The sequence below is a fragment of the Lactuca virosa genome, chromosome 6 (genome assembly GCF_052849685.1).
Source record: "Lactuca virosa cultivar CGN04683 chromosome 6, Lactuca_virosa_CGN04683_v6, whole genome shotgun sequence".
NCBI lineage: Eukaryota > Viridiplantae > Streptophyta > Magnoliopsida > Asterales > Asteraceae > Lactuca > Lactuca virosa.
This window is the reverse complement of record NC_136431.1, coordinates 211,816,033-211,826,970: the sequence shown is the minus strand read 5'-3', so window position 1 is coordinate 211,826,970 and position 10,938 is coordinate 211,816,033. Positions and strand designations below refer to the sequence as shown.

General features: G+C 34.5%; 1 long non-coding RNA gene across 10 annotated transcripts; it reads left to right on the top strand.

The window, feature by feature from the left end:
- The first annotated feature begins 6,533 nt into the window (after positions 1 to 6,533).
- On the top strand, positions 6,534 to 10,655 carry LOC145120014 (uncharacterized). 10 transcript variants are annotated; one of them, XR_013714083.1, is made up of 11 exons: positions 6,542 to 7,130; positions 7,285 to 7,319; positions 7,571 to 7,647; positions 7,751 to 8,625; positions 8,740 to 8,855; positions 8,923 to 9,047; positions 9,139 to 9,192; positions 9,808 to 9,848; positions 9,948 to 9,998; positions 10,097 to 10,178; positions 10,365 to 10,655. It is a non-coding gene; the product is annotated as an uncharacterized LOC145120014 (long non-coding RNA). The 10 variants fall into 10 exon arrangements; XR_013714085.1 differs by having other exon boundaries at positions 6,555 to 7,130; positions 8,534 to 8,625; XR_013714084.1 differs by lacking the exon at positions 7,285 to 7,319 and having other exon boundaries at positions 6,556 to 7,130; positions 7,751 to 7,864; positions 8,534 to 8,625.
- The last annotated feature ends 283 nt before the right edge of the window (positions 10,656 to 10,938 follow it).

Here is a 10,938-nt window from a genome sequence, read left to right as displayed (position 1 = left end):
TGTATATGGATCTTAAAAAGTTATACTGGTGGCCTAACATGAAAGCAGAGATTGCTACCTTCGTAAGTAAATGCCTTACTTGCGCCAAGGTCAAGGTCGAATACCAGAAACCATCAGGTCTACTTCAGCAACCGGAGATACCTGAATGGAAGTGGGAGCGGATCACTATGGACTTCATAACCAAGTTACCCAAGACAACGGGTGAACTTGATACCATTTGGGTCATCATCGATAGATTGACCAAATCTGCACACTTCCTGCCCATCAAGGAAACTGACAAGATGGAGAAGCTCACAAGAACATACATACGGGAGATTGTACGACTGCATGGTGTTCCTATATCTATTATCTCTGATAGGGATAGTAGATTCACTTCGAGGTTCTGGCAGTTGCTGCAAAGTTCCCTAGGAACGAGGCTGGACATGAGTATAGCCTACCATCCGCAGATCGACGGACAAAGTGAGAGGACTATTCAAACCTTAGAAGATATGTTACGAGCCTCTGTGATCGACTTTGGGAAGGCATGGGATACTCATTTACCCCTTGTCGAGTTTTCCTACAATAATAGTTATCACACGAGCATAAAGGCTGCTCCATTCGAAGCCCTCTATGGCCAGAAGTGCAGATCCCCTCTGTGCTGGGGTGAGGTGGGTGACACACAGTTAGCTAAAGGACGAATTCCTGACAGCACTCTCACAGGTCCGGAGATCATTCGGGAAACGACAAAGAAGATCGTTTGGATTCGTGAACGATTGAAAGCCTCTAGGGACCGACAGAAAAGCTACGCTGACAAGAGAAGGAAACCTTTGGAATTCCAGGTGGGAGAACGCGTTCTTTTGAAAGTCTCACCCTGGAAGGGCTTGATACGCTTCGGAAAGCGTGGGAAGCTCAATCCAAGATACATAGGGCCTTTCGAGATTCTCGCAAGAATCGGCCCTGTAGCTTATAAACTCAATCTGCCCCACGAACTCAGCAACGTACATTCTACCTTCCACGTCTCGAACTTGAAAAGTGTTTATCCGATGAGACTCTTGTTATCCCACTCGACGAGATCGAGATCAACGAGAGCCTCAACTACGTGGAAGAACCTGCAGAGATCATGGACCGAGAGGTCAAACGAACGAAGCAAAGCCGTATCCCGATAGTGAAAGTTCGCTGGAATGCCAAGCGAGGTCCCGAATTCACTTGGGAGCGCGAGGATCAAATGAAACTTAAATATACTCATCTTTTTACCTAATTATTTGTAATAACTTAGTTGCTTAAATTCTAATTTCGGGACGAAATTCCCTCTAACGGGGGGATGATGTGACAACCCGAAATTTTCAAGCTTGTTTAATTAATTAAACCTATCAGTGTTAGACTCATTTGGCTTCCAGTTATCAATGTTTGGAACCTGTTTTGAGTGTTCTAACCCTATTACATCAAAGGAATAAGAGTTTGGGAATAGCAACTTAAGTTCTTAACTGCCTGCAACCGTAAACCTCCTCAAAAATGGAGTTTACGGTCAAGACCAATGAGTTTACGGTCATGGTGACCGTAAACCCATCCTTATATATATGGAGGGTGATCACTTCAGCCATTCTTTTCCCTCCTTCAAGCCTTAGAACCGATTCTCTCTCAAAAAGCATAAACTTTTGCTTCCAAATCTTGAAGAACAAGTAAGTGATTCCTTCCTTGTGTGTTAGATCCTTCCTAAATCCATGTTTCACTCTTGATTCATCCAAGAGTTTCATCTTTTATCTAGATCATCAAAGATCCTCAAGAACACGGTTGTGTTTTGGACCGAAAACACATTCTTTTCCTTCAAAACCGTAAGTATCATCTTCCCTTTCATGAATCTAGTTACAATCTTTCATTTTGGGCTTAAGATCATCACTCTTTACTTGAACAAAAGAATTTACGGTCTATGAATCTTCATAGACCGTAAACCCTTATAAAGGGTGTTCTTATAGCCTTTACCCTTCCTAAGGCTAAGCATGGTCCCTAGAATCTGATGCCTTTGAATGAAGCCCTTGAAAACCATCATTTGTGCAAGATTTGATGAGTTTACGGTTGAATCTCCTTAGACCGTGAACTCCATGACCGTAAGGTCATTGGACCGTAAAGACTTAGACCGTGAACTCCATGACCGTAAGGTCATTGGACCGTAAACACTAAGACGTAAACACCAAGGACCATGAACACTTGGACCGTAAACTCCAATGGTCATACCTCTTTGACCGTAAACTCTATAGGGTGGCCATATACCCTAGTTATGCAATCATATGTGATTGTATCCCATAAATCTTAGAGTTTCCTAGCTAATAAGGGTGTTACCCTTCTTATTTAGTCGTCTATATACTAAATTCATACACATACATGTCTATATGTGTCTATTAGGATCATTGTGTGCTCAAGATTACACCTGATACTCTGCAATCCTCCTCCAACCACACGTCAGAACCACTCACTACAGGTGAGTTCATACCCCTTAATCTACCTTTGAAATGATTTTAAATGCTTTTATGGGGGGAATACAAGTTGAAACATTCTAGTTATTATATTAATCACATGTGATTAATAACTAGAACAAACAAAAAGATTTTCTATTACTTTCAAATTTTTATCAAACTTATGGATTTCAAATACTTCAAAACATTTTATCAAGCTCTTTTAAATGCTAAATCCTTTATCAAACTCTTTTAAACTTATATTATTGTCAAACTCATGTCTATACATATATATTTATATAAGTAAGATTTGAAGGACTTAGGACTGATAACTCGCTTTATTTCTTGTTCCTTGTTTGGTTGTGGACTTAGAGTACCCGGTTATTTGTCCGAATGTCGTTGAAATCTTAGTTATATATCATATATATGTGTTTAGATATAAAAGCTTTTACTTCAGTTCAATACCTTTGGGTAGCAAAGGCATACAAACAACATTACTAGTAAACTATAATAGGTATAGTTTAAGAGATTACTACTCACTATTACTAGTACAATGAAACATACAAGAGTTAATTCATTTATGAGTTGATACAAACCTACTATTATGAGAAACAATACACACTATACACTATACAAGAGAATATACTATACACTAGTACAGAGAGAACATTACTACGCTACGACTTACTATACAAACACTAATATACGATAATTTAAATGTGAAATACTACTTCATGATACAACAATACATTGTTGTATCACTTTGTAACCAGAGTCTCCTGGAGGGAGAGCGGGCATCGTTTGTATAGATCTATACGGGACAGACACTCCCACACCCCGACTGCTAGCTACAGTCCCAGCCGGTAAGGCCAAGGGGTGACAAAATGTCACCTCACTATTTTATGACGCTAGAAGGTCGTCAAGTATTTAGCCGTCGATCAGAATGGTTACAAACTAATTCACATCTAAACCTTTAATTATCAACTAAAGGCAATAGGACTGATTAAGGAGTATGGTACATTTAATACGACCTTGAGTCTTCATTTTTATCATTTAATAGTCAGCAGTGTCACTGCTGAGGTAGAACATACAATTTTCCTTGTAGAGATTAGAACTGATTGGGAGAAAACATACTTTTGCACGGTAACAAAAGTACTACTATATTTTTCCTACTATTACAAATACATATACAAACATTACATTTTTATACAAGAACAAATATGTAAAACAGTCGGGCCTCGGGTAGAAGGCTACATTATTTATAAGCAGGATAATATAGGATTTTCTGGGAAAACTTTACAAACTTTTCAAGGTTTTAATACAAACATAACATGACTTTTAACTATTAAATGACACTAAATACTTATGAACTCACCAGCATTTATGCTGATACTCTCTTTCAAAATAACTTGTATTCTCAGGGAACCAGTAAGACAGGTACACCCATGCAGCTTTTGAAGGACGGAGTGGATCCAAGACTCGTCTATATTTTGATGTATACAATTTTGGTGTCATTTAAACCTTACAAAAGAACACTCATGTATTTAATTATTCTATTAATGCAATGGATCTTGTTGCTTGTTTACTATAATGCATTATTATGATACTATACATGACGTCCTCCGCCCCATAACGTTTCCGCCGTTCCGGTTTTGGGGTGCGACAGATAGCCTTCTACCCGAGGCCCGACTGTTTTACATGTTTGTTCTTGTATAAAAATGTAATGTTTGTATATGTATTTGTAATAGTAGGAAAAATATAGTAGTACTTTTGTTACCGTGCAAAAGTATGTTTTCTCCCAATCATTTCTAATCTCTACAAGGAAAATTGTATGTTTTACCTCAGCAGTGACACTGCTGACTATTAAATGACAAAAATGAAGACTCAAGGTCGTATTAAATGTACCATACTCCTTAATGAGTCTTATTGCCTTTAGTTGATAATTAAAGGTTTAGATGTGAATTAGTTTGTAACCATGCTGATCGACGGCTGAATACTTGACGACCTTCTGGCGTCATAAAATAGTGAGGTGACATTTTGTCACCCCTTGGCCTTACCGGCTGGGACTGTAGCTAGCAGTCGGGGTGTGGGAGTGTCTGTCCCGTATAGATCTATACACACGATGCACGCTCTCCCTCCAGGAGACTCTGGTTACAAAGTGATACAACAGTGTATTGTTGTATCATGAAGTAGTATTTCACATTTAAATTATCGTATATTAGTGTTTGTATAGTAAGTCGTAGCGTAGTAATGTTCTCTCTGTACTAGTGTATAGTATATTCTCTTGTATAGTGTATAGTGTGTATTGTTTCTCATAATAGTAGGTTTGTATCGACTCATAAATGAACTGACTCTTGTATGTTTCATTGTACTAGTAATAGTGAGTAGTAATCTCTTAAACTATACCTATTATAGTTTACTAGTAATGTTGTTTGTATGCCTTTGCTACCCAAAGGTATTGAACTGAAGTAAAAGCTTTTATATCTAAACACATATATATGATATATAACTAAGATTTCAACGACATTCGGACAAATAACCGGGTACTCTAAGTCCACAACCAAACAAGGAACAAGAAATAAAGCGAGTTATCAGTCCTAAGTCCTTCAAATCTTACTTATATAAATATATCTGTATAGACATGAGTTTGACAATAATATAAGTTTAAAAGAGTTTGATAAAGGATTTAGCATTTAAAAGAGCTTGATAAAATGTTTTGAAGTATTTGAAATCCATAAGTTTGATAAAAATTTGAAAGTAATAGAAAATCTTTCTGTTTGTTCTAGTTATTAATCACATGTGATTAATATAATAACTAGAATGTTTCAACTTGTATTCCCCCTATAAAAGCATTTAAAATCATTTCAAAGGTTGATTAAGGGGTATGAACTCACCAACATTTATGCTGATACTCTTTTTCAAAATAACTTGTATTCTCAGGGAAACAGTAAGACAGGTACACCCATGCAACTTTTGAAGGACGAAGTGGATCCAAGACTCGTCTATATTTTGATGTATACATTTTTGGTGTCATTTAAACCTTACAAAAGAACACTCATGTATTTAATTATTCTATTAATGCAATGGATGTTGTTGCTTGTTTACTATTATGCATTGTTATGATAGTATATATGACGTCCTCCTCCCCAGAACGTTTCCGCCGTTCCGGTTTTGGGGTGCGACAATAAATAAACTACGCCTCTATTTTTAAAGCCAAATACGGTACCAAAAAAACCCCTCAATTACGATGAAAAAAGTTGGAATTATAGCAATTACGATTAGATTGCTATCTTTTGGAAAATGAATCAACAATGATTATATTATGTAAACAACGTTCATCTTCGAGTTAAATCTTAAACATATCACTATGGTATATGTTTCTACCAACGGTCAACGTATTTTTATATGAATCTTTGCAATGAAATTGGAAAACGTTGTCGGCCAAGTATTTCTTTTATATCAAATTTTACGATATCATATAACTGCACTTCTTTTGGTGCATTCATTGGTTCAATTGATTGGTATGTGATGATGCAAAATTAACAAATGATGCACAAACTCGGTTAGTCTTGTTAAGAGTTTAATTTTTTTTTTTAAACTTTATATAATTACGATATGACATTCTATTTGCTATCTATTAGTGAACTTTATTATCTGGTTAAGTTCTTTTGACATATACATTCTCTTTACTCTTTATGTTTTTATAGTATTTTTGTTTATAATGTCGTTTGCCCTTCTTTAAATATGTTAATTTGTGTGATATGTTTTGGAAAAGACGATTATAAATAACAAAAATCAAGCATTAAATATAAGGAAACAAAAGCTCCACGTTTGGCCGTTGAGATCCTTTAGAAATGAAGCTAGTGGGTTTGTGAAACAATGTCAACTGAATTCTATTTTCATATATCTTTTATCTTTTGCATAATACTATAATTTATTAGCGGTGCATAAGAATTTGGCTCATTTTTTAAAGACAAAATTACATAAATGGTACTTGTGGTTTATTTATATTTATATATACATAAAAGCTTAAAAACTTGGGTACAGTACTCTTTTTTCTCTTTCCTATTTTTCCACGGAGGTTTTCACTTTCCTTTTCAGGCCACAATTCTCTTCCATTCTGCCACAGATTTCTTTGTGTTTTAAACATTTGCCGCAACAATTTTTTAATGTTACACTTACCTCCCTTATTATCTTCCACCGCATTGCCTCACGTTTACGTTTCCACCGCCTTGCCTCACCAATCAGACGGAAACCTCTTCTCCAACCTTCTTCTACCTTCCTTCTGATTTATTTCTCCGTCTTTGTTTTCTCCATTTCGACCTCCCGCTTCCCAGTGATACAGTTTTTTTTCGGATTCCTGGTCGACCGACTTGCTTCACCCGCTCAGCCTTAATAGATTGGGTCTTCTGTCTCATGCTTGGTTGCAAGTGAAGCTTATCAGCAACTCCTATATCTCTATCAACCTCTCCCTAATTCGTGAACCCTAATTGAAGTGTTAGTCCATGTGTTGAAGCATTTCATGCCCTAAATCTTCCCACCGCCATCAGTGGGACATGCGGGGATGAACATTCGCCATCTTCAGATAAAATCATCCTCAGATTCGTGAAAAATAGGCGGCGTTGGAGTCGTTGGATTTGAGGTTCAACGCAGATGGAAACATGAGGTCCTTAGTTGATTGTGATTCAGAAATTAGCAAAGGTTTCTGCTGCTCTTTGCTTTCGGTGCCCGACAGGGCATAACTGGTTTATATTCCCCCATTACAATATCAATTGTCGTCTTAATTTTGCCTTCAAAGTGTTCGATGAAAGTACTAACGGAACTTTGTTGTTTCAAATATACTTTTTTTTTCTAGATTTGCTTGCCAGTTTGATTATGTTTGTGCTGAAGGTAAATTGTTTTGATTTAATTTTAAAAATTTGAAAACGCTATATATGTTATACAAAACTAAAACAAACGTATGTGTCTTTGGATTGAAGATTTTTAGGGATTGAAATCAATTTTAATTCATTATTTGGATAAAATAGGATGAGATTTCATTTTTAAACTGATTTATCGCACCATAAACTTAATTGTTCATTCTTTACTTACATGCTGCTAAAGATCCCTTTAAGCTTATTTACTCAAACATTTTTGGGCAGGTGTGGAAACAAATGAGATTTTGAAAAACCATTGTGGTTGCTGGCATGATAAATCCGCCAATGTTGTTGTGTGCAAGGTGCATTTTTTTTATTTTTATATCTCATAGATCAGAATTTTATAAAATTTGGCTTACATTCTTTATAATTGTACACAGATTATAAATGGTAATTTTGTTGCAGGTAAAGAATCATTTATTGAAAAGAGTAGTCAGAAGTTAAAAAAACATGGATGAGACTATTGCTAAAAAAGAAAAGCCAATTGCAGAAATTGAAAAAACGTTAAACTGAAGTCAGGTGGAACTCCTTTGCTGCGGGACTTTTTCAATACCCATACCAGTTACCACATAAACCAGAAAGGATACTTTTAAATACACATAAAATGTTGGGCTAATTGCGAGAAATAACAATGTAGTTTGCCAAGATTACATATAATGGCAATATGCTTCTAATTTTACTCATAATAATAACCTACTTTCATACCAAATGAATTATAATTTTTCCCTTATGTTATATCTTTTTTTTAGATATGGTTTAAAAGCTAACTTTATTGCTTTTTTCTCCCTAAATCACAGTTTAACCTTTTCCATGGTCAATAAAGTTAACCGCCATTTTGTTAAATCTGTACAAAAGACCATTTTACCTTTATTTCCATCATTTTTATCTAAAATGAACCCAATGGATGCATAGAAAGGGAGCATTTTAGAAGTTAATAGCCACCCAGTCTAATTTCTATTTTATATTATTTTCTTATACTAAATGTTTGTGTATATTATTTTAATATATTAGTGGTTTTTGGTACTTTTGGTATTATGTTTGTTTTAGTTTTGTTTAACATTAGACGAATTTATTTAAATTTGGATTTGAAATAATCGGCAGGTCGTTATTACTACTACAGATATAAATGCTTCCTTTTTCTTTTTTGAAATTGTCTATTATTACCCTTTGTGTAAGTTTTAATTTCAGATGTATGACACATCCTTTTTTGGGCCCAAAAGTATTGCCTGTTTCATGAGGATGATAGAACTGCTAGATGTTGTAGTTGTAAGAAAATGCAGGTATGTTATAATGAATACAATTACTTTGATTTTTTTATTATATATTTAATTTTTTTAAATCAACCTTTAAACTTTTATGTTGGTCTTTGTTGGGAATCAATTGGCTATTCAAAGTGTGGAAGCTAATTTGAGCAGTAGTCTTCCTGTGTGAATCAGTTGGTTGTTCAAAGGGATCTAACTTTTCTCTTAGACTCATTTCAAATTCCCCTGATCCAGAAGTTTTCAGGAAGGTGAATCCATTTTTTTACCATGATTGTTTATTTTTATCAATGGAAAGTAACTTTTTTTTTTCAGCAGGTTAGGCCCAAAAATCTTTTGGTCCTGGAATAGATTACAATGTTGGATAATGAGCTGGAAGAAGAGAAGAAAATTCATAAGGAGACCCAGGAAAAGTGCAAAGATATTCTACACGAATTGCAAAGGTAAATAAATAAATGTTGTAAGTTATTTATTTGTATACAAGTTCAAATTTTTAGGCGTGATAATAACTTTTAATTTGGGCGTTTATGTTAGGATTCAAACCGAAACCATCCCGCCTCCTGTTGCTGAGATGCCAAAAGTAACCAGGTGACTGGGATCTGGACTTTTTTTTTGGTCTTGAGGGTAAAATGGTCATTTAAAAAAATAAAATTACAGTTCAATAGTTGGACTTGACGAGTCAGGGACTAGGTTGAAACAAAGTGACTCTACAAGGACGTGTCCTATGATAAAAACAAGGACAGTAAATTACCAAACTGGTCATGTGCTTAATGATTTTTATTGTTTTTAGTCTAAAGTTGAATACCTTTTCATTTCTGGTCCTTATTTTTAAGTTTTCTATCGATTTTGGTTCCTGAAAAATTTAAATAAGGTATAAAATCGGTTCGTAACCTTGAAATAATGACCCAATGTGATATTAAATCTCGAAATTAGTATTAAAATCAAGAAGTCTCGGTGACTAAAATTAATGTGGAACCGTATGACAATCCGAATTGAAATGTTACATCCTAGCCCAAACCAAAACTTATATTCATCTCCCAAAATTAGAATATTACAGAATCTATGTCACATTTGAGTAGTCGTGTTCATTTTTTTACCCCAACATTGTTTCCTAATATCTAAATTATTACCATTTTTTTTTTACTTTTACATTAATTTTATTTTCTGTTTTGGAAAGTAATATTGTGTTTGATTTTTGTGTAGCCTTTGAAAATGATGCAAGATTTTCTCATAGCCTTCGAAGGGTACTTTTCAAATTCACATTTTCCTTCTTGGGTTTTGTGTAATTTGTATGTTATTGTGTTAAGGGTATAATCGTCTTTTCCATATTTCATGTTGATCAGGCTTTAGGGAAGACATCAGATTGGTTAAGTAGAATTTTCAATCACACAAAAGTAATAAGTAAATATAATATTATCTATTAAAAACAACTTTAAGTATTTTATTAGAGTTAAAACTAATATAAGAATATATTTGTGTTTTGTTTTTATAGACTTGCCTCAACATTTTAATAAATATGGGAGGAACAAAAACGTCGAATTGTGGACATCATGCATCTAATACAACGAACACCTGTAAGTTGAATTTTGCACTTATCATTCTTTTCACCTGTTTAATGTTTATTTGGTGTTTTTTGATATATCAATATACTTTCATGTGAGTTTTCCATTTCATCTTTAGTGTAATTTAATCTTATTTCTATTACCTTTTCTAAAATACATATCTCTAATTATTTTATAAAATCATTTTGTTGGTATCAGATATATCGCATTTTAGTACCTCCACCGGTTGACCCTGATGATAGTTGGTACAGACGGTACAGATGCCAGCTTAGCATTCAAAATTCAGCTCCCAAACATATTCAACTACTACAAGGTATTAGATATATGATATTCCATCCCTACATGTAATGCACTCCTATGTTTACTGCATCTTCCCAGAAACCATGTTTTGCTAATGTAGTGGTCTGATGCGACCATTTTTGCTAATCTACTCCTTACTATGTAACTGATATCAACATCCGTTTCATATATGTAATATCCTTTCATAAATATTATAATATGGTTGCCTATCTACTACAGTTTCAAATAACGAAAGAAAACAAGGTACACAGCGCCAACGGCGCATCTAATTCCATCTAGTTAAGTATTAAAGACTTAAGTATTAAAGACTGAGTCGTTGCTATTATTATTATTATTATTTTTTTGACAAACATGGTTCATGTGGTTTTTCAAAACTTGTGTGAATGGTTCTTTTTTCCAGCATCGTTAGTTTTTTTTTTCCATTAGTATGAGGGTAATTTTGTCTTTTCAGATAGTAGAGACCAAGTTTGTA